The sequence below is a fragment of the Dasypus novemcinctus genome, chromosome 12 (genome assembly GCF_030445035.2).
Source record: "Dasypus novemcinctus isolate mDasNov1 chromosome 12, mDasNov1.1.hap2, whole genome shotgun sequence".
Classification (NCBI taxonomy): domain Eukaryota; kingdom Metazoa; phylum Chordata; class Mammalia; order Cingulata; family Dasypodidae; genus Dasypus; species Dasypus novemcinctus.
In genome coordinates this window covers 43,409,382-43,430,227 of record NC_080684.1, presented here as the reverse complement: position 1 = coordinate 43,430,227, position 20,846 = coordinate 43,409,382, and the positions used below count along the sequence as shown (strand labels likewise).

Genomic DNA, 20,846 nt, shown 5'->3' with positions numbered 1-20,846 from the left:
TGAAACCCACTTGGTTATGGTGTAAAACTCATTTGATGTGCTGTCAAATACAATGAGCAAGTATTTTGTTGAAGATTTTAGCATCTTGGTTCATTAGAGTGATTGGTTTATAGTTTTCATTTCTTGTGGTGTCTTTGTTTGGCATTGGTGTTAGGGTGATGTTGGCATCATAGAATGAATTAGGCAATGTTCCCTCCATTTCTATTTTTTTGGACGAGTTTAAGCAGGTTTGGTGTTAGTTCTTTCTGGAATGTTTAGTAGAATTTACTGTGAAGCCATCTGGTCCTGGGCTCTTCTTAGTTGGGAGGTTTTGATGAATAATTCTATCTTGTTACTTGTGATTGGTCTGTTGAGTTAATCAATTTCTTCTTTCACCAATGCTTGTGTGTTTCTAAGAATTTGTCCATTTCCTCTAAATCATCCATCTTGTTGGCATACAATTTTTCAAAGTATTCTCTCATGGTACTCTTTATTTCTGTGGGGTCAGTGGTGATATCCCTTTCCTCATTTCTTATTTTATGTATCTGCATATTTTCTTTTTTTCTTCGTTATTCTAGCTAAGGGTTTGCCAATTTTATTAATCTTCTTGAAGAATCAACTTTTGGATTTGTTTATTTTTTCTAGTGCTTTCTTATTTTCAATTTCAAAATCTATAGTAGGATAACAGTTAGTTTGCTTTAGTCTATCATTCATTCACCAGTCCTGAGGATTTTGGGATGGTGATGCCCACTCTACCTTTAATTGAGAAGGGGTTTAGATCCCATGGGACAGATGGATGGGATTATCTTGCTTGTAGTTGTAGACTCTCTCTGTTCCTTGGGATGGACATTGCCTGCAACCATTTTTGAAAGCAAACTCTCAATTGGAGTAAAGTCACAAAATCTAAATATTAAAGTTGCTGGTGGGACCTAGCCTGACCTTGACAGAGGTAACAAAGGGTTTTCCTAAAATCTGTGGAACTATCCTTCATTGAAAAAAACAAAACACAACAACAACAAAAAAAAAAAAAACAAAAAAAATCCCCACACACATCTTAACCCAATTAAATTACTTGAAATGTTTTTCATACAAAATATGGTTAAATTACTAAGCATTCTAATATAAAATCACTAAGAGTGAATCAAATATTTCATATTTCTTTGCAAACTTGGTAAGTTGTATTTGATTTTATAGTGAATCAGAGCTATAAAAGCACAAAACTTCAGAGCTGGAAGGAATTTAGACACTTTGAAAATTTTTAGTCTATTTGAATAAGAGGTATGAATATTGGTCCCCAAAAACAAAATCTTCGAGGTGTCCTTACTTGTAAGGGGCTTGTAAGTTTCTTGGGTCAGCATCCTATTTCTTTATTTTGGATTTTCTTTTCTTTTTCTAAATACACATTCTTACTACGCATTCATTTCTACATAACTTTCTAATTAGAAGGTTTGAGCCTACACATGAATGTTTTGCTCATCCCCAAACTTGATTAAAGTGAGCTTAAGAAGCCTTTTCTTTAAGCTCATATGCACCGTCCTTAAATAACACCCAATTTGACAAAACCTGTGAGAATGTGACCTTCCAGGATCTTGGTCTTAAATTTCTACAAATATCACTAGGTTCCTTTAGCAAGTACTCTGCTTAAACTGCACTGCAAATCCTCTCTCTAAATCTATTAGAGATTGGAATTTGTAAAAAAAAAAATACAAAATTCTTTGGAACCAGACATTGTTTTCTCTTTCTTTGTGGAGAAATTGGAGTCCTAATTACATCCAGTAAAGAACCTGGTTCTCCCTCTGGAGGGAGACATACTCCAGCTTTTATACTGACTGCCTCCCTCTCTTCTTTCACTTTTTCTTTTTTCTGCAAGACCGCTGTTTGTTCTCAGCAGCAGCTGCCACTACCTAAGAGAACTGGCTGTTGGGAGAGAGGCGAAGGGAGGCCACGCCGTCTGGTCGTGTCGTTCCATTTTACTGCTTAACTCAACCCGGAGTGTCGGGACCTGTTCTCTCCCCGCGTTCTCCCTGCACTACACTGGGACGCCAGTCACTCCCGATTCCCTGGACAGCGAGGCTGGGTGGAATAGGGGGTCTGGGTGGAATAGGGTGTTCTGCCCTTTACGGGGACTTCCTAAAAGATACCACCAGCGCCTTTTGACCGCACAACGCCTAGGGTGGGGCGCGTAGGAGAGGCTTTGGTTGCTAGACAGCTTACTTTTTTCTCTTCTGGTGATCTGGATTTGTTTCCCCGCCGTCCCCTTCCCCCGCCCCCTTTTCTCTCCCCTCCCGCCATTAGCGAAGTGTCAGAGGCGACATCTGCTTTGCTTGTGTTCGATGTTGGAACTCGCACCTTCTCGGTGGTGACGGCGCTGGGGGCCTGGGAGAGCGCGGCGGGTTTCCCTTCCGGCCCACGATGCCCAGGGGGGCAGCGGCTGGGCTGCGTGGGGCTCTGCCCGCAGCATTTCGAGGAGGGGTTCAGGGACTGCAGCTGGCCTGGAGGAACTGCTAAGTGGACTCGAGTTGACGGCGCAAAGTCTCTGGCAGGGCACCAGCTGGGACCTATCTGCCAACAGCCGGAGCAGCGGCACGGGGACCGAGGAACCGCGGCATCCTGTCAAGTGAGACAGGCCGAGGTCAGAGCCTCTCATCCTTCCTGCCCGGAGCCTCCCCAGCAACTCCTGCACGTTGGGGATACCGGGACCTCCACGAGCCAGGGAACTCGAGAAGTAGTCGGCGGAGGCTGCTTTCCTGAAGGTGAATCATTCCGTCCAATTGCCTTTCCCGAGAGAGAGGGCGGGAGGGCGGGAGAAACGGAAGGGAGAATGTGTGAGTGCGTGTGTGTGTGAGACGGAGAGACAACGTGAGGCGAGAGGAAAAGTCTCTACTCGGCGTTAAAAGCAAACAAATCAGAGATGGAATAAGAGCGGTAATTGCTGCAAGATCGCAGTTAGGGGAGCTGAGCGCACCGCGCGCATCGGGAGAGGACAGCGAGGCGACCGCAGGCGCGGCCAAAGGCTGCGGGACTTGGGCTTTTCCTCAGTAAACAAATCTTTTGATTACTTTGACACTGTGGAATAAAGGGCGGGGGGGTGGGTCAAAAGAGACGAGGCTTTACGCGCTCCACCTTCCACCCGCTTTGGGGGTGATTCCAATTTGGATGTCAAGAGATTGCAGAACCCTCTTTGCCATCGGGGGAGGAAACACGCGGGCGCACACACACACACAAACACGCACGCTCAGGCCACACTCACAAGTCCTCCACTAGCATATACCGCCAGACTTCGATTCCCTATGCTCCTGGATGGTGACGGTGGATTGGCATCTTGGAAGCGATGCAAGAGCGATAAGGCTGGCTCTGGCCCGCGGAAGCTGCAGGAGCATCGCTAGGTGTTGGCGCCACCGGGAAGCGGGGCTGCAGGTAGGTGTGAGCCGCGCCTCGGGTCGCCGGCGCTGGGCGCTCGGGGTCGCATCTGGAAGACCCGGAGCCCGGAAGCTCCTGTGGGCACAAGTCTCTCCACGTCTCCCCTGGGATCCGGGGCTGTTGGAGGCTCACCCCGGGAAAGCGAGAGTGAGCGCAGATGTTGGCTGGGCGGCCAGCGTATCCCTCGGGGCGGTCAGGGGAGGGGAGCAAGTCGAGGCTTGTAGAAGCGGAATATCCAGCACGCCCGAGTCCGGCGAGCGGTGCTCTCCTTCTTTTCTCTTCTCTCTGTCGGACTTCTCCTAACATAACGAACAACCTGGTCGAGAATTATAGTCAGGTTTTAATTCGATCCCTTAGCCAGATCAATCCAGCCTGGTAACCATTTTGGACTCCTAATTAGGAGTTGGGGTCGCATTCAAGGGAGGATCAATGGGTTGTGTCAGGTCGGCTTTCTGAAAATCTCTGTCCACTTCTGATTAGTTAATTCTCAGGCCTGTGTGCAAAGGGTGGGCTTTTCAGTGAGACTATTGGTTTCTCCACCTCTAACTATTTTCACTAAAAAAACAAACAGACAAACAAAAAACCGTGTTGATAAGTTCCTGAAACCCATCTCTTTAAAGGTTTATTTTGATTTGGGGAACGGGCGCTTTATTTGTGAATGATTCTTGGGAAAGCTTTTGTGAAGGATCATTTTACCAAAGGCGTTCAGAAAAAGAACAGCTTCGGGAAACTAATTGTTTTTCATTTCTTTCCGGATAGATGTCTCCCAAATCTTATTAATAGTACATGGTTTGTCTCCTCCACTGCTGTGCGGTCCCTTCCCCCTTCTATTCCAAAGGCCCGTTTCCTAAAAAGAAGTAATTCCATTACGCGACCGATCTTCACTTATCAATGGGAAAAATGTTATTTTCAGAAACTACCTTTGCAAAGGAAAGTTTGAGATCCATCTCACTTTTCCCCCTAGAACTGCAGGCTGAGCTTTCCAGTCTCCACTTCAAAAGAACGAACCGTAGGCACTCGCAGAGCCCCAAGTTAGGTGTCAGGCTTGCTTATTCAGTATACCACTTCCTGACCGAGTGTTAAACAATTGCCTGAAGCACTTGGAATCAAAGATGTAGTTACTGCGGTGGCTAGCCTCTCTGCTTTGTGTTGAGCGAGTTTGGTTAGTGGCGATAACACAGAAAAGAAAATATCTTCATTTTGTGAGTGAAAATCCCCTTTTGAATTTTGCAAAATAGTTCTTCAAGAACAGCCCTTATGCATCCTTTACTCTGAAAAGTCCCTCAAAGCACTCAGTATACAGGGGTTCTTTCTCTCAGGACAGCATGAATTTAAATGACTATTGATTGAGTGATAATTATCTGGTTCCTGTCTTCCCAACTAGATTGTTTTAGACATCAACATTCTGACTGTTATCAATTAACACTTTAAAACTGCTCTATTTGGCAATATAAATTAAGACAAATAAGTAATTAACTTAAGATTTCTGTGTAAGCGCTAAATTGCAATAACAAACAAAGAAGATTAAAAACACTGTAAAGACTTTTGAAAACAAGAACTTTAAGATGATTTGTATTTACTCCGGCCTTTCCATGTTTTCACATGTTTTTTCAGGCTGGTTAATCTTTTGCAATTTAAAAATTCACAACTAACATCTTATATTTTTTAAAAAATCAAGTAAGTTAAATTTTCTCTTTTCCTGTTAAATCACTTCTGGATTGTATTCTGAGTCAATTGTTTGGATCTTAACCTTTTTCGAATTCTAATTTTTAAAGTTGAAGACCTTTGTAACCACAGTGGAACTTATATATATTTTTCATTCTCCTAATTTTCAATGAAAAAAAAATTGGGTTGTATACATATACATATAAAACTATGAGAGCAGTGTCACTCACCAAATACTTAGGCACAGAGAATCTTTTAAGAGGCAAAACACAATTTTAGTGTGTTACCTTATTCAAATTAGGCATTTTTTAAGAGTAAAATCCTGATTCTTTTCTTGCCCTTTAAAAAATAAATTTAGTAGTTTAGGATGCTTAAACACGCATATCTATATATAGTGCTATGCTATATGCCTCTTAAAGAAGAACCAAAACCCTTGACTGTGCAACAGACACCTGTAATACCACAGGTTGCACTGGAGGGTAATCTAGGTTTCTGAGTATGTGATTCTGAATCTGTAAAATACTAGCTATTTTAACAGTGATAATTGAAGAGTGAAGATTCATTGAGATGCCCATGGGTCTATGTTAAAATAGATATGTATTGTTTAGATTAGAGACTGCATTATAGTATTTACTAACCACCAAGTTTTAAAATGTGATGATACAACTGTTAAAAGGAGATCTATTTTTAGACATGGCTGCTTTTCCTTTTTAAGAAATTATAATGTGACGTAAAAATTATTTTACATATAATCATACAATTTTGGTTGACCTGGATCCAGTGTCTTCATTATAGTATTTAATAATGATCCTTTCAAAATTTGTTTTTGAATATTCACATGTGCAAAGTGCATTTTACAGGTGATTTAGCAATAATTGCAGGTTATGGACTACTCTATACAGGGATGGTAAGATCTGTCTCTGAGGCATTTTCCAGGCTTTTCTTATTATGACCCCTAGAAAGGGGAACTGTCAAATTCTGCCCAAGTTCAGCTCTGACTGCACACTGATGAAAATTTGCCTCTCTAATGCATGTCCTGAACTAGGAATATTTCAAAAATGTCATCAGTTATTTCTAGTATATTTGAAAAGATGAAACAACCAGAAGAAAAACAGTTCGGTGCCCCTGCTTTTACTTCTGCAGTATTTTATTAGGGATGCCTCATTAAGTCACATTATTCTGCAGCTGTTTTGTTCATTGAAGATTCAAGTAAAAATAAGGAACTTTACTGTGCAAAGCAGTTTTGTTTTCCTGGTTAAAAACCATAAATTGAAGTAAAATAAGCATCCAACACAGTCCCCTTTGATCTATGCCTGACATTTACAAATGTAATTCATCAACCTGTTATTAGTAGGGCCCCATCAAAACAAAGAGAAGAAATGTATTAACAGACTGCTGCTAGGTATGAAGGACAAACCAGGTTAGTCAACCACTTATCTGGCTCATATGCTTGCACAATATTTCACATGATATATCTTGATTATGAACCATTGATTTTATAATGGCATGTAATTTGGTAAACTTGCCATTTTGTTTGAAAATTCTTTGGTTAACTTTATTTTGAACTACTTGGAGCATATTGAACTATGACTTTATCACATTAAAAGAGATGGAATAATTTCCTGAGTTACCATGAGATTTTTTTAGAGAACAACTTTACTTTAGGTTTGGAGTACAATCTGAAATAGGAGAGATGGAAAGGTGGGCCTATCAAACAGACCCTACAAAGTTGATGTTTCTTAGTTGACTTATTGGATAATTTTCAGAAGGTCTGATCCTATTTGTTTAACACAGTGACTATCAATGGAATAAAACTAATGATTCTTGTCTTCTGCTTATTCTTATAGGAGTGTTAAGAGGAACGGTTAGACTTAATGGAACTTATTTTAGCTTCTTGAAGAATAATAGTGTTTAAGTACATTTACTCTGCAATATCTGCCTATCTATCTAATCTCTGTACATATATATGCACACATACATGCATATGTTTTTAATGGTACCCATTCATAATACTGGTTTTGTGAAAAAGGGCAAAAATAACTTTATAAAAATGCCTAAAATATTAGGTAGTTTTTCATTATTTTACAATTACAATTATTTTACAATTACAATTACAGTGCAATTGTACCCATGGTTTAACAAGCTCCTTTAAAATCAAGTTTTACCATTTGAGGCATTGTTACATACAGTATAATTTCTCTTCAGCTTTTCTTTTGGAGATACTTTTATTTTCTAGGTACAACTGCAAAACAAAAACAAACAACCCAACAATTTTGCCTTCTATATAGGTATGCTTTGCGTGTGTTTATTGACACTGCAACTGGGGATTTCAACGTATTTTAAACCCTGACTGTATGTATATTCTATACTTATTAAATATGCGCCTCCAGAGTTAAAACATAAACCATGTGTTACATTAGAGCACACTATTCTGGTTTATAAGTGGTATATATATGTTTTCCAGAAACATATTGATATTATACCCCAAATTTATGTGAGATTTCCAAAATCCACCCACTTCAATGTGTATACCACATTCATATGTTGGTTTTCATCCTGTGCTGTAAGACAGGCAAGCCAAAAACCGGAATCAGTGAAATCTGGTTTTTTAAGCAATTGATTGCTATTGTCATTGAAAAATATAAGATTCCTAGTTTGCTTGGGATTCACATGAATGGTGAATAGAGAAGCTATAAAGGAGACTATTCCATTTTGTTCGCAGTGATCCATTTGGGGTGTGAGATATGATCAAGGAACCAGCCCTTATTTGCTTATATTAGATAAAGCCCTTTTAATCACTTCCTTCAATCTCTTAAATTACTCCATGTTAGCTGTAATTGTTTTATCATTTCTCCTGAATGGCCACTTAACACAAGGTACATCTCCCTTTCTCTAGCAATAGCGCAAACATCGCCATTCAATTACATTTATATTTATGTAACTTCTTTTATACAGTAGATTTTGGAAACCCTTTATAGAGAGATTCAATAATGTGATAATGTTGCATTCTAACAATCATGATGGTAGGCTGAATTTAGTACTTTGATAAAATGGGGACAACCAGCCAACAAGTCTCCTCTGTTCTTTTTATCCCCTTGTGCTATTGCAAAGCAAACTCTCCACAGGAAGCCTGGAGAGTTCAAAGCAGCGTTTGATGAATGCAAGGTTTGTTTTGATAAATATATTTATATTTTTTGTTGCTATATAATTGCATGCATGTGAATAGGCAACTGTTGACCTTTAAAGGTCATGTAAAGATTCTAAACCTTCCATTTTGCTGTGTTAATTGCCAATGGCTTCAGATTCTAACACCATTTGGAGCTTTCTCTTGAGCTTTATAACACAGAATAATACTTTGGCTTTTTTTGGTGGGTTATGAAGCTCTTTATAAGCCAAGTTATGAAAGTATCTATAGTAGGTGCTATAACAGCAGATTTTTATAAAGTAATTTTTGGGCTTTGGAATGAAAGTTTTCAAGCCGGAATGGCCTGAGCCATGAGGAGACAAATTATTTCTTCTGCAAAAAAACAGATTACTCAAAATTATTACCCGTATGTAGAAGCCGTGCTGGAATTTTATTTGATTCTGGCTGAATTTTCTCTTTTCTTTCTTTTTAAAAGTCTTTCTTGGAGACTTCAATGAGAATTGTACTGAAATATTTGAGGAAGTAAATACGTTTGTAGTCTCTTGCTTTTTATTATGAAAAAGACCATCTATATGTGGAAAGGATGTGTTATTTGTCCCAGTTTACTTTTTCCTGGCTTCATATTCTTTTTCTTTATGAATTGGGGAAAGCAAAGACTGGAAACTAAAAAAGGATTATTTGGTCATAAAAATGATAACAAAACCTTAAGCTAAGAATAAAACACAGAGATTTTTCTTAGAGTATATACTTTAAGAAGGCAGACCTTACATGGCCCCTAAACTTGGTCTACTCAGACAACGGAGTATTATACACCAATGGAGTGAGTTTGTGAATGCTTAAGGGCAAATCAGATCATTTGAGGAAAACAATGTGCCACTTATATTTTTTATTTATATTAGTTTATGGATAGTTCCAGATTCACAGAATCACTGCCCAGTACTACTTCATTTAAGGTGGATAAATCTGGTTATTGTTATTTGTTTCTTACTTCAGTTTTACTAATGTGGGCTATGGGTGGGAGGTTGTTTATTTCTTCGTAGATAACTTAAGCTGTAAAAAGCTCTGAGCCTGGCTGGTCGTAAATAAATCATTTTGCCTTCCCCAAAATTATTCCTGAGTCTTGGCCTTTCTATATGCAAATAATTAAACCTCTCAACTTCTACAACATTAACTCAATATAAGTACATTGTAAATGGTGAACTCAAATTTGGTGATGCTGGAGAGTTCAGAAAATTCTTTCTAGAAATGGCCAAAAGATATACCAGTCCTGTTTTTTTTTTTATATTTCCTATGGCATGTTGGTTTGATCTAAGTGAAACAGCTCTAACTTTAGTTCTTCTCTTTTGTGGTATACCAGGAGAAAGGAAGTAGGTGATACACATTTCAGTTAGGCAATCCAAAGGCCAAGGGGAAAGTGAAAGGCATTGAAATCTTATACCCATAAAACAGAGGCCCCATTTTGGGCAGTTTTAAGCTCAAGGAAAATTTCTAACCTGGTTTTTTTCCCCTTCAGTTCTTAAAATATTATATAATAGTAGTTTCCTGCTGAGATGTGTATTTAGAATTATTGCAAGCCCCTTTAATATTGATTGTTTGGTTTGTCTACAAATGTATTTTGGAGAATTGAGTAAAAATTTAGACTTTATTAATAGAAAATAAATTTGCTCCTCACATCATTTGTTGGCTGTAAAAACTCATCAGTTTGTAGTTAGGTCAGCAGATAGATTTTGAAAATGACTATTATAAACCAGCGTGGTACAGTGGTGAGAACTTTGTGGCTATCCCAGTAAATAACCATGCAACTACAAGAGCATCACTTGATTTCTCTGTGCCTTGGTTTCTCAGCAGCATATTTTTCAAGAAAATTAAAAATGTATTTTACATATCTAGACTTACTAAACATTGTGACATGGGAGATACAATAGTACTGCATGACATACTTTTGCCTTAAGGAGCTTATATTTTTGTTACGGAGTCAAGGAACATTGAGCACACAGTTCCTGGAGCATGGGAAAATGCTCCATAAATGCTTTTCAATAAATAAATGACCTTTAAAATTTGTCCAGTTTTATAAGATCGGGATGATGATGATTGTTTTAGTTTCCTGGGCTTCTTAAGCAAATGGCATGAAATCAATTGGGATTTAAAAAAAGGGAATTTATTTGCCCATGGTTCTGAGGCTAAACAAGAGTCCAAATCAAGTTGTCATCAAGACAATGCTTTTTTCCCCAAAGACTGGCTTTCTGAGGCGGACTGCTGGTGATCCTTGTCTTGGCTTTCCTGTTGCATGGCAGCCTCTCTTGGCCTCTCCCATCTCTTCCCGGTTCTGCAGATGTTCAGCTTCTTGCTTCTTGTGGCTTTCTCTCCCTCTGTCTGAATTTCATTCTGCTTATAAAGGACTCCAGTAATAGGATTAAGACCCATCCTGATTTAGGTGGGCCACACTTTAACTGAAGTAACCTCATCAAAAGATTCTACTTATAATGGGTTCACACCCACAGGAATGGATTAAATTTAGGAACATGTTTTTTTCTAGGGTACATCCAGCTTCAAACTACCACAATGATGATATAATTATGGTAATGACTAAAGACTTTATAGATGTGGAAACATAAAATCGAATCTGAACTAAATCTTATAATTCAATTTAGTCAATATGAATAGTCTGCATGATGCTCTTTTTGTTGAAAAAAGTTGTGATGGACCTTGAGTCTCAGGGGTGGACTTGTGTATCTTGTTAGGGCTATATGTGATTGCTATACTGATGGTTTTCATAATCGCAAATAAAATTGTTTGGTTTGTTCAATCCATGTAGAACTAGGCTAGCAGATGAATAATTCCCATATATCTGCTGGTAATTAAACACAATTGTTTGGAATCTGTGTACACATTTTTGAGGATTTATAATTCATGGGGAAGTTTATTCATTTATTTAATAATTATTTATTGCCACTTTCTAGGTGCTTGGCTATCTCTTTGGAAAAAAAAAAGACAAAGATACCTGCCTTGATGGAACTTAGCATTTCAGGATATTGCTTTAAATTTTGAGATGAATCTGTAGGAATGGTTCAATCATAGACTGAATTTATCTGCTCTTGCTGGTAATTCTTATTTATAACTGTGAAGTATAGTTCTGAAAAGAAAGATAGTTAAAATAAGAGGCACTGCACTCATGTCTAAGTTGGAATGAATTGTGAAGAAAAATATCATAGTATGTATTTAAGGTGAGATATGTAATTCAGAGGACTGATTCTAGCTCTCAAAGTCTGTCATCAAGCTGAGAGTGACACAAATAGTAGCTCCTTTTCCTGAATTACTCAAATAGAAAAATACATTTAGAAAGACTGAATGACTTGAGATCAGTAACATGATGAGTAAAGCAGACCAAGTGGAAGATGACAAAAGGCAACTGACACTCGGCCTTGGTCACAGTGCTGGGGCTATCATAGGGAGAGGTGAAGAGTCTGGCCAAAACCTAAGTGCGGCAGCTGCATGTTGGCTCCACTTGTTGCCATGCTGGAATGTGGTTCTGTTGATGCCAATTTTTCTGATTTGTAGAAGAGAATTTAGATGTGAATATTTTTAATGTGAAAGTTCCAGTTTTATAAATGATAGCAATTAATTCAAATTTGAAATACATCTTTATTTGAACATATCAGTAGACTATGCAGGTTAAGGGCCATGAGTGTGTCACTATTGATGAGGGGTATGTGTATTCCTGCCCTTCTCTTGTTTCTAGACATAATCCTCCAACCCCATTTGCATTTAGAACCAGGGTGGTTGACAGTAAGGGGCTCAGCCGGAGGCGCTGACTGATAATGATGAGTGGCTCAGTCTGACCCCTGAATGTAGTTTTCTTTCCTCTTACTGACTTATTTTACAATTGATGCTGAACTGCTTCTGAAGTTGGTGGTATTCAGAAGGTTTGGGAGGTGTGCCAGTACCAGAAATGTGGAAATTTGAAATTAGGCAGGGTATTTGGAATGAGTGCTGTAATTCCATGATGCCTTGTTCCTTTAAATTAGTGTTTGTTAAACTTTTGTGTACATACAACTTTTGGAGGAACTCGCTAAAATGCAGGTTCTGGAGTGGGGTCTAAGATACTGTAGTTCTAACAAACCCCCAGGTGAAGCGAATGCTATTGGCCTGGGGGCTACAGTCTGAGTAGCAAGGTTCAGAGAGCACTTTCATTCCATGCTTGCAGAATGATGAGAAGCCTCCAATTCTTACCACTCTGTTTTTTTCCTACAATAAACAGCCTAAATCTAGCCACTGAATCTGAACACTTCTCAAAGACTCTTTGGTCTGAACACAGAGTTCATAAGTGTTTTGCTTAGAGTTCCTCTAGCATATTCCACCCACCCCCAAAGCACAAATCAGAAGAATCTGTTCTTACATATTAATGCAAGTTGGGTTTATTTCCTACAGTTTGAGGAAGTAAGCTTATTTATTTCATAACTTGGGCATTATGTTCTACATAGATTTATTCTAGCACACAAGGTCAATTTTAGTTCCCTAAATCATTTTCAGAATTTCACCAATAAGTTATTCTTTTTAGTGCTTAGTTGTCACAACTTTGGCAACAATGTCTAGATTTTTGAACTGTTGAATAGCTGTTCTGAGCAGGTGGGAGGATGGACTTGAAAAAAGATGGAGTTTTCCTTGTGTGTTTATTGGGCTTACCACTTCAAAGTGAATCTCTCTCTCTTTTTGCCATGCTAATCCTAAATAACTTAACAAAAGTGGTCTCTTTAAGACTGAAGACCTAATACCTTATAACTTAAGGAGTTTGATGGTCTTATCTTCATATGTTAGTAGCATTGTTCCTCTAAATCACTCTTGCTAATGTAGAAGTTGTCAGGACTTAGAAGTGTGACTCTATTTTACTGCTGTTAGTTAGGACCTGGGCCTCATGTCACAGACTCAGTTCACTGATTAGAAACATTTTGTCAACAGTTTTATCAATGCCCTGGAAGTTCTTATGTTTCCTGTGGTGATATATTACTTATAAACTGAGTTATATTTAGACATATCACTGAAGGAATGAAGCAATTTGTTTTCTTACAAGTTGTATGATTAATATAGTTAGCAATAGTCATTCTATTAAATCATATTCAATTCCTTTCCTTTACATGCTTAGGAACTTCTTTTGTATAGAATAGCTTTGCTTACAGCTGAGTAATTACATGAATTCAATTTACTGAGTTTGTACAACAATAAACAATAAGCTCTTTGAGGGGAGAACCACGCATATCTTAATTCTATTGATTCCTAGCACTTAGCTTAGTGTCTGGTATGTAATAGGTACTTAATAAATTTAATGGGAAGAAGATCAATAGTTAGATAATGATAGGACATCTTTCTTAATATGTTTTTTCAATGTGTAAGGAAGTTTTTGAAAAATTGTCACATATTCTGTCTAATGTGAGAGAGAATGAGGCCATGGGAGGGGTGGGGAAATACCATTTATTCTGACCTACAATTTTCATCTCTAACCTGAAAGGTCTTTTAGCATGAAAAAATATGCATTCAAGGCAAAACTTCAAGGAAAAATATAATAAGCATGCTGACCAATACTTCCATTCTCTTCACAATGTATTTTAACCTAGAGGTTTAGGGTTGTGATTCTACTATTGTATAAATTAATATTTGTCAATGTCAAATTTTAAGTATTATAATTGCATATGGATTATATTTTGATTGTTTTTGTCAGTGACTTGACTCATCACTCATTAGGGAATTTAAGCCATTTATTCTTATCTACATAATTACCATTTTCATAATTTATCATGAATTGGGTTTTGTTTATGTTTTTTTTTACCTTCAGAATCACTATTGACTGATGACATTGTTCTTGACTTCAATGATATTGAAAATTATTGGTATTCTAATTTTAAATGCTATTCAGTATAGATAGCATGCATTCAAACATTTATTGATTTTATTTCAGTCTTTCTGGCTTAAGTAAAGCTTTTAAATTCTTGCCTCCAAAGAAGATTTCACAAAATTAAAACTTTTAAACTATATTTGATTACTAAAGAAATCCATGTGTCTTATAAAACCAAAAAGAAGTCAACTCATTAGAGAACAAAAAGTTAAAACTGAATCTTTATTTTTGCTTTGGCTTTATTTTAAAAGATTGCACTGTAAATATATATATATATATTTATAAATGTTTAGGGATGCTAATATATCTCAAAACTCTTAAGTATGGCATCTTTACTCTTTGAAGTATAAACATAATTTTGGGATTCTTTAAGTTGACTGAACCTGGGTTTTCCCTGTTCTGCCCCCAAACACTCTGGCTTTAAAATTCAGATCTAAGGTTATTGAGGTAGAGTTGCTGTGGAACTTAATGAAAAAAATATAGCTACTCTTCCCCAGCTCAATCCCAAATTGAGATTAATGAGAAATTTAGGTACTGTATAGAATTGAAAGATTTTCTTAATCAGTAATGGGAAAAAATCATTTACTGTACATTGTTGAATGTTACCTTGGTGCAGAGTCCAAGTTATACTTATAGAAGAGTGGGTGAATTATGGTTTTACTTCTCTAGTATTTTTTAACACCAGCAAATTACATCCAATTTCTAAGGTGGACTTGTGTGGCTGTTTCACTTTTGCATTTTTGTGAAATCTATGTCAAAGTTCACTGGACAAATAGTATGGCAGACTGGAGTGAAATAAAAAAGCAGGCTGGATAACTGGAAATCGGGTTGAGAAGGTGACAGGGTTTACATTTTGTAGAATATAATGTGGAAGGAGTGATTGCTGAGGGGCCAGATGCAGTGGGAGTAAGGGAGAAAATAGATGCCAGAAGAAAAGTTTGTTCCAGGTAGCACTTATATATATATAAAAGAAAAAAGGAAAATCCTTGACTTTTGAGAGAGGTAAAAAGTTAGACAAAGAACAAATCCATTGTAATTCTAGGGGCATGAAGAGGTGAAATGGCAATGAACTACAGTAAGATTATAGAGAAGAGAGGAATGCATGGTATCAAGCCAAAGTTTCCTTGGGGCTTTTAAAAACTATATCCAGGAACAAGAAAGCCTTTTTGGTCAAGGGTTTTGGTCAAGCTAAAAGTTAGAAAGAATGGGTCCCAAGTTCTGACCAGATAGTTGTCAGACCTTAAAGAATTTACTGAACATTCTTTTCTCATTGGTAAATGAGTAGGTTATGTCAGTTTTCTCATCGGTAAATGAGAAGGTTATGTTTAATGATTACTAAGATACCCCTAAGTTCTATATGCCAATGATGACCATCTAGGTTAAGTAGACAATCTTCCATACTTCTACTCTGTTGCCTGAACATATCTCAATCATCATCCTTTTTGTCTGCTTCCTCCCTAAATTGAAATTCTTGAGGTCAGGGCTGTGTCTTATTCTTTACCTTGTATTGTTCAAACCTATCTCAGAGCATTTTTGGGCATTTAATAGACACTTTATTAATGAATTGATGTTTAATTTTTAAAATTCCAAATAATTTTCCTCTTTCATTTCCATACAAGACAAAAAAAGTGTGTTCCAGAGGCATAAATAATAACCACATATGCATAGTCTGCATTGTTTACAAAACACTTTCATGTACTCATCGATGGTATAAAATAACCAGTACTAGCCTCAATTTCAGGTGAAGAAAGTTTGATAGAAAGAAGTAAAATTCCCAAAACAAGTAAGTGCTAGAGGCTAGCTTGAATTCTGGTCTTCACATTCCTAGGTTTATCTGTAGGGAAACAATTCTCTATGGGTCTCTCACATTTTTTTTTTTTTTCTGTGTCTTGCAAACAAGACACTAACTGCCCTTTTGTTCCAGTATATCTTTTCAAGAATGTGTAAAAAGTGAACAGCTTTGAAAGATAATGTCTTCCTCTGTAGCACAGGGTAGATTTGTTTAATAAAATATAATGTCTCCCTTTAGGGTAAAGGACAGATATACTGGCAGCCCGTTATAAAAGATTTGGGTTCCCTGAGCCCAAGATTTCTCGGCTGTGAAACAAACGCATTGCACATGAGGCATTCACCTAGGCTACTTGATGTTGTACCCTGTTGTACCTGTGGGATTTGGGGACAAAGGGAATCAACTCAACATAATGCTCATGCTGCTTGCTGTGCAATAAGTAATAAACTCCCTTGTCTCTGATCAAACATCCATAAAATATATCAGGCTGACTTGTGGGCTTGCAAGGAGAATAAAATCTCAACCTCTTCATAGTTCTTCACAGTCTCTTTGTCACATCAAAGGTAACCACTGTTTTCTTTGCCTAGTTTAAGTCCACTGTAATAGCCTAAGTAAAACTCCCCATGCATTATGTAACATAAATGAATGACTTCTCACACTGCTGCCAGACTCGTAGTGCTCCCCCACTGTGGTCCCTCTGTGGTCGCACTGTGGTCTACCTCTGATATTTAGAAAGATCCTCTGGGTGGCACTGTAGAGGATAGACTATAGAGAGGAGCAGAATAGAAAGCCAGGGCGACCAATTAGAGAATTTGCTCCGATTGTTCTGTGAGAACTGGCAAGAGTTTGAAGGAAAGAGATGGAGGGAGGGAGAAAAAGAAGGAACAAATTAGAGGTAGGAGATGGAACCAACTGGTCTTGAGGACCAACTGTGTGTGTGAGTGGGAGAGAAGGGTCAGGAAAGGGCTTTGACTTAGGTGACTCATGTTTATACAATGGGGTCACAGAAGAGACTGTGGTCTATCTAGATGATAATTTGTTTAATTGTAAGTATGCTGAGTTTGAGGTGCCCTTGGCATAACCAAGAGGAAATAAAGCTAGGTAGTGATAAATTTGAATCTGGAGTTTAGGACAGAATTATGGTTCATAGATACAGGTTTGGGAGTCAGCAGTGAAGCAACCTAAATGGATGAGATCTCTTAGAAAGAGTGTTTTAAAAACACCAAGGAGAGAGCCCTGGGGAACTATAAAATGTGTAGAAGAACGTTGGCTCTCCTTACTGTCAGCAGGCAGTCACCTTCTTTTTCTCTGCCGTTCTCTCCCTGGATTTTTGCCCAGTTTGCAGCAATTTGTCCTCACAATCCTGAATTCCAGTTTTCCTGCAATGATCTGCTGCCTATAGAAGCTGAAGGTAGCAGAAGAGAGAGAGGCGTGGAGGAAAGTGGGATGCATTCTCAGAGTTCCCTATTTCCATTTTTTCCCTTTGTTGCACTCCTGAATATCACTGTGCACTGATGCTGTGCCCCTGCATAGCTGTCACAGACAGGATTACTGAAAGAGGATGAAGGCACTTCCTCTGTGGTCTTTACTTTTTATGGATATCTACGGACATTTCTAAAATCTAAAAATTGAGCATGTAATGTGCTGAACACTTTTGGTAAATTCTCTCATTTAATCAAAAACACAATAATTGTAGAGAAAGGCACTATTGTGGTTCCAATTTTATAAATAAATGACTTGACCGAGGTCACAAAGATTGTAAGACACAGAGACAAGCCTTGAATTAGACACACCGCTTCAGAGCTGAGGTTTTCACCATATATTATTATATCTCAGTCACAGTCAGAAAATTAGACTCATTTTGTGTAACAGAATGCTTCTTAGAGAATTGTATTGGTTCAAATTATTTATGTCTAAAAATCCTAAGTAGGTCCTGTTTCTTCAAGTTTAGAATTGTGTCATTAAATTTATACTATTTTGACATCCGTTGATTTTGCTTGTCTCACCATGCATTCCTTGTTATATGAATATCAACACTCTGACTCTCCTTTGGAGAATCTCCCCTCCCCAACTATCAGCGCAAATGGTATGGATGAAGCTAACTTCACCCCTTACCACCGGGAGTGTGCAAGTGACCAATCAGTGTATTTCATTTGATTAATTATTCAGGGAGCCAATTATGGATTCATTAGTCTAATAAAACTCAATCCTGAGACTAAAAAAAATACTATAACATCTACAGCATTCTTTGAATATGTCTTGGATTTCCCATAAATGACTTTCTATGATTCTCCAATTTCATTTGATGAAAATCTTTAAGTAATGAGGTAAAGAACGAGCATTCAAGAAATTTAGAAAAATTCATGTTACATACTCAAATATTTATTCCTTTGCATTGGGATAAAAGCCCAACTCCTAAACAAATGTGAACTAAAGTGTGTCGTTTTTCTGGAATTAAATTCAGGCTGAAATGTTCTATTTTATTTTTATTACAAAAATCTCTTGTGGGCTCTTTGCTGTGTAAGAAACGGGTTTTGGGGGTGGGAGGTGAGGATAGGGACAGCCTAAGCAGCAGTCCTGGCTGGTTGCAGAAATTGGTTGCATTTATTGAACGTCAATATGAGACTAATTAGATGCTAAACGCTTGATGAGTATTGAACAATGCAATCTTCTAATTTTCTGATTAATGACAAAGCCTCATGAAAACATTAATTATATTGGAAGAATCCAAACAATCTCTTTCTGAGTAAATCTTTTTTTTATTAATTTTGTTTGTAACAAACGATAGAGTAAAGCAGAAAATGGATTTGTAAATGGAATTTTTTCCTAATAATATAATAATAAAGCCAGGAGACATTCCATGGTAATATGAATTCTAGGTTCCTACTCTTGAAGGTTATGAATGTTTTTAATATGATGACAACGTCAAAGGAGGAATACTGTATTACAGCCATGCCGTATTTTCTTTTGACTCTGTCCTTAGAAGTAAATGTTGAAAAAGAATGGGAACAAACTAAATCTTCATTTTTTATTTTTATTTTTAAGGAGACATATCATATCATGCAAGTTCCTTTGTAATTTTGTAGAGTATATGTGTGTGTAAATATATATATATTTATATGTGTATATATTTTATCTTTGTATACTTGGTTCTCTTTCTTGATCTGAATTAGGATAGTTGTTCATGGAATAGAATAGTAATTATTGATAATTTGTTACTTATCAATAAATTATTACTATAGATTGTGCTCCAAAATTATAAATACAAATTAAACTTCCTAGCTGGGGCTAGAAGAAAGGCGTCTTGTGAAAAATAAGATTTGAAATTATAACAAACAATAATGCAATTCTATTTGAAGAGCCACTTTGTTGAAGATGACAGGGCAGTTTTATTTCAAGTGATTATGATATAGCAAGGTAAAAATGTGGTATGAGATTATTTTAGACATAGAAAATAAGAAAAATATGAAATTTGAAGAAATGATAATATAATTAGAGCAATGAATAGGCATTTCAAATATTTTTCTTTAAACATTCTATTATAACATTTCATGTGATTTTTTTCACACTCTTATAGTTTTAAACCAGGAAAAAACTTTAGACTGTATAGAGTCCAAAAGCCTCATTTTATAAATGAGGACCTAAGCAGTAGAAGAGTAGGCAGACTTGCTAAAAGACATAAAAATAGTTGCAGTTATCAATTCCTATTTACGTTTCTACTACTTGTACTCTTTGTTAGATTTTCATAGAATCAAAGTTCTGCAAGGAAGTTTGAGAGGCTTTCAATCTATCTTGCTTGCTTAGATTGTCTTTGAAATTTAGGTAAGCATAGGTAAATTTAAAAAATTCACAAAGGAAGGAATACTAAAATTTCATTCAATAGTTTATTCTACAGTTTAAAACCTGCCTGTCAATACATTCATCCATTCATTCATTGTTTATGGAGCAATTATTATGTGTCAGGCACTGTGCTGCAGATATATTGGTAACTGAAACAGAGAGTGGCCCTCCTCTCTTGGAGCAAAAATATAACGAGAGGGGAGTGAATGTGGCTTAAGCAGTTGAGTGCCCACCTCCCACATGTGAGGTCCTGGGTTTGACCCCTGGTGGATCCTAAAGAAGACAATCAAACAAAAAGCAGACATTGAGCAAAAACAACGAGAAAAAAAGCAATGAGCAGACAATGAGCAGATAGCTAGCAAAAAATGAGCAGCCAATGAGCAAAAAAACTGAGCAAGACAATGAGTGACAATGAGCAAAAACAAATGAGCAGGGGGAAGCGGATGTGGCTCCAACCATAGAGCTTCCGCCTACCACGTGGGAGGTCCTGGGTTTGGTTCCCAGCGCCTCCTACAGAAGATGAGCAAGACAGTGAGCTGACATGATGAGCTGGTGTGGTGAGATGATGTAACAAGATGACTCAACAAGATAATGCAACAAGAGACACATGGAGGGAAACATAGTGAGAGACACAACAAAGCAGTGAGTGGAGGTGACTCAAGTGATTAGGCACCTCCCTCCCACATGGAAGGTTGCAGATTTGATACCTGGTGCCTCCTAAAAAAAAGATGAGCACACAATGAACAGACAAAGTGAGCGCAAACAATGAAGGGTGGAGAGAAATAAATAAAATAAATCTTTAAAAAGCAAAACAAATGAGCAGGGACCAAAGTGGTTCAAGAAGTTGAGTGCCTCCCTCCCAAATGGAGGTCCTGGGTTCAGTTCCCAGTGCTTCCTAAAGAAAAAAATTGGAATGAGAGAGAGAGCCCAGCCAATAAGCAAACATATATGTACATATATACATATACACACAAATATATTTGCAAATTAGGATAAGTGCTGTGTTAGAGAGGTCATCTTCAAATATTTGAAAAACGTTGTAAGCTGGACAGAAAATACAAGGAAACATATTTTTATTCAAAATGAGGAAGAATTTTATAGTATTTAGAGCTGTACCAAGA

The 20,846-nt window shown here is 37.4% G+C and overlaps 1 protein-coding gene across 4 annotated transcripts in view; it reads left to right on the top strand.

Annotated features, from left to right (window-relative positions):
- The first annotated feature begins 1,828 nt into the window (after positions 1-1,828).
- The window catches only part of TAFA2 (TAFA chemokine like family member 2), a 483,123-nt gene continuing 464,105 nt past the window's right edge, over positions 1,829-20,846 (top strand). For 2 of the 4 annotated variants that reach the window (XR_011650262.1, XM_071218922.1), the window contains exon 1: positions 1,829-2,732. The gene's annotated coding sequence lies outside the window, so the exon portion shown is untranslated. Of the gene's footprint in view, positions 3,397-20,846 lie in introns of all 4 variants that reach the window. The other 2 variants (XM_071218921.1, XR_011650261.1) reach the window with 2 other exon arrangements.